We start from the raw sequence: 3,749 nt of genomic DNA, 5'->3' as shown, positions 1-3,749 counted from the left end.
CTGCCAGTGCCCACATCTGGCAATTTCCCTCTTCTGGCACCACCCATGCCTAGAATTTGCTGGCAAAGAAAGCTAAAACCTGGCAATTTCCCCTTGCCAGCACTGCCCAATCTGGAGTTTGCTGGCAGCAGGATCCCAAGAAAGAAGGAAGGAAAGAAGAAAAGAAAAGAGGAAGGCATCCAGATCCAGTCCTTCCTGGAGCCTGGAGCCTGAAATGGGCTGTTTGCTGGCACTGCCAGTGCCCAGATCTGGAAATTTCCCTATTCTGGCACAGCCCAAGGGCAGCAATTTGCTGGCACAGAAATCCAAAGCCCGTGGCAGCTTCCTGCTACTGGGTCTGGCACTGCCCACATCTTGTGTTTGCTGCACCAGAACCCAGATTTGGAAATTTCCTGGTGCCAGCAGAGCCTAAATCCGGCAGATTTCTGTCGCTGGCAATGACACCACCCAGATCTGGTGTTTGCTGGCAGCGCCAGCCCCAGATCTGAAAACTTCCTGGTGCTGGCACAGCCCAAGTCCAGTGATTTGCTGGCACAGAAAGACAAAGTTTGGAAATTTGCAGGTTCTGGCTCCAGCACCATCCAGCTCTGGTGTTTGCTGGGACCGCCAGTGCCCAGATTTGGAAAATTCCTGATGCCTTCACAGCCCAGGTCTAGCAATTGTTTTTTAGCTAGCTGGGGCAGAGAAGTTCCTCGGGCTGTGACTTTCCTTTTTCTTGGAACTGTTTAAACCTGCTCTGGACTGAAAACCCAGACAAACACCGGCAGCTCACACCTGTGCCCCCCCGAGCTCTGGGACGCTGCATTCCAGAACCAGAGGGACTCAGGAGAGACCGAGTGAGCCAACTACAACCCACAAAAAGGACTTTCTGAATGTGACATCTCTTCAGCACTGTCAGAGGTTTTATTTAATATTATTCATTTTTCATGCTTGTGAATACTTTACTTGTTAAATAAACTGGGGTTTTTTCACTTTTCTCAAGGGAAGTCTTTCCCTGAACTAGTAGGGGGAGGGGACGCTTGAACTTGCTTTCTAGATGGACCCCTTTTGGAGATTTCCTCCCAAAATTTGCCCTAAAGTAGCACAAACAGTCACAATGAAAACTTCACCAGTGGCATAATTTCCTGGTGGAAAATCTTGCGACAGAAGCTTGACCTTGCTCTCCATGAGAGATTCTTGGGAAGAGCAGACAGGAGAAGATTCCTGGAAAACTGAAACAGCTTTCCAGAAGTGAAATGAAAATGAAAGAAACAATCCAAGATGTTTTCCCCTATCTATTTCTATGCTCCCCTTTTTTATGTTGCATCCCAGTAATTCCAGATGCACCTCATCTCTAAGATCGATGACTTAGTGATTTTTAGACACTCTAAAATCCCATGAGCCACACACAGTTTTCCTTCCCCTGTTTTTACTGGAAAGCAACACTGGAGATGTAAGTGCAGTGCTTGGGTCAGGTAGGAATCCTACCCCAAGGGAAGGTGGCCCGGCGGTGTCTGACCCTCAGCAGGGACAATGCACATCAGCAGGCGAGGGGATCGCTGTGCCAGTGCGCAGGAGTCAGGGCTCTGCATCTGGGCTCAAGGCTGCAAAGTTCCCGTGTTTGGGCAGACGGAGGGGCTGTCCCCGGGGCGCGCGGGGCTCGAACGTGGGGCTCGTGGGGCGAGCGGGGAACGGACACGGGGACGAACGGCCCCGGTGCTTCAGTTGCAGCAGCGGCAGCAGCGGCAGCAGCAGCAGCGGCAGCAGCGGCAGCAGCGGCAGCAGCAGCGGCGAGAGCAGCGAAACCGATAATTTAAAACTCGCTTTCTCCTATTTTTCTTCCTCTTTCTCTTTGTCCCTTTATTTCTCTTTCTCTCCCTTTCCCGCTGCCGGGCACCCTTCTCTCGGGGTCCCTTGCCCGGCATCCCTCTCCTCTCCCCGCCTCCCTCTCCCCTGCCGGGCCGGGCCATGCTCCCGGCCCGCCCCCGGCCCCGGGCGGGGCTGCCCCGTGCCCGGCCCCGACCGTCCCGCCGCGGTCTCGCCTCCGCTTGGCTCTGGCCGTACTGGCGGTGGCGCTGCTGGGCGGGAATCAGTGGCTGGTGCGGGGGCGGCATCGCCGCCCTTCGGCTCCGCCTGGCCCGAGCCCGGCCCCGGCCCCGACCCAGGGTCCAGTCCCGGCCCCGGCCCCGGCCCCGGCCCCGGCCCCGGCTCCGGCTCCGGCTCCTCCCGGGGCCCGCAGAGGACACACGCGGCGCGGCCGCTCCCGCCGCCTCCGCTGCGGCTTCCCCGGCCCGAGCTCCGCCGCTCGGCAGCGCGGCCGCCGGCCCCGAGCCTCCCGTGCCGCGTTCCCGGAAGCGAACGCCTGGGCATGGCCGGCCCGGGGCGGGTGAGGGGCGCTCGGGGGCCGTTGCTGGCCCCGGGCCGAGCGCTGATTGCCGCGTCCCGCTCGCAGGTGAGGCGCAGGAGGCCCTGCAGGAGCGGCACCGGCTGCGTTCGGTGCTGGGGCGCCAGAGAGCCTCGAGAGTGCCCAAGCTGGCCACTGTGGAGGAGGAGGAGGAGGAGGAAGAAGGCCCTGGAGCTGCTCCAGCACAGGAGAATGAAGAGGCGGTGCCATTCCATCCACCGCAGGAGGGTGAGTGGCAGAGCTGGGCTGCAGGACTGGTGCCTGCAGCCAACTTGGCTCCATCCCATCCCCTGGGGAAATGCCCACGGACAGGACGGAAGAGGGGCCGGGCAGACACCCGCAGTGGCCGTGCTCCATCCCCTGGGGCATCCCGGGGCTCTCTCTGCCTGGGGAGCGCAGGGCTGGGCTGTGTTCTCCGGCCTCTCCCGCAGCCCCTCATCTCTGGCTGTGCTCGCTCTTTGCCAGATGCAGCCCTGGAGCGCACACAGCAGCAGGAGCGCAGACGTGGCCGCTTCCGCAGCACAGCACAGGTACCTGCAGCCACCCCCACCTGGGCTGGGCCTGCTGTCCCTGCTCAGCCCAGCCCCCTGTGTGCAGCATTCTGTGCAACATCCCCGGCTTCTTGCCCTTCTGCTACAGCTTGTTTGCGACTTCATCAGGAGCATTTGGCAGGAAGAGACCAGCACCATGGGCACTGGGCTCAGAGCACACTCAGAGCTCCTCAGTCATGAGACCAGTGCCGCCCTGCTGGATTTTCTCCTGGAGAAGGGTGTTGCCAGGCCAGAACAAGTAAGCAGCCTGGGGCCAGGCTTCAATTCCGCCATGAGTCCCGTGCCTTCCCAAGCCACGCCTGGTGGTCCCTGGGAGCCTTTGAGGCCATGGCAGTGCGCTGGGAAGGGAAGGACTTCTCTGGGGACCCTGGGGACATTGTTCCCTCTGGCAGCTTTCCAAGTCTCCCCGTGCCTTCTCCAGGTGCCCGCCATGGTGAGGTACATTCACCGCTGGCTCATGGCCAATGATTCTGCCGAGCACAGGCTGGACAAGGCCCTGCTGAATCTCACCGCAGCACACCCGGGTGACGCAGTCGTGACACTCCTGCGTGTGGCCCCGTCCTGTGACAGGTATGGGGCCCACCTGCCCAGAAGGCTCAGGCCTTCCCAGCCCATCAGCCTGTACAGCCTGGCCCAGGTGTCTGAGCAACAGAGAGTTCCAGGGCCCTCTGGCTGCTCCTTTTCCCAGCCCTGGCACGTCAGCCCCCGAGCCTGCTGCCGTGCTGCCTTGCTGCCCCTAAGGGCCCTGTCTCCACAGGGCTGGGCTGCCTGGCTGCTGCTGGCCAGGGCCAGTGGACAGAGGCAGAGCCCGTGGT

Source organism: Melozone crissalis, unplaced genomic scaffold (genome assembly GCF_028551555.1).
Source record: "Melozone crissalis strain CALT ecotype California unplaced genomic scaffold, PUWL_Pcris_2 ptg000272l_1, whole genome shotgun sequence".
NCBI classification, from domain to species: Eukaryota; Metazoa; Chordata; class Aves; order Passeriformes; family Passerellidae; genus Melozone; species Melozone crissalis.
This window is presented reverse-complemented; position numbering follows the sequence as displayed.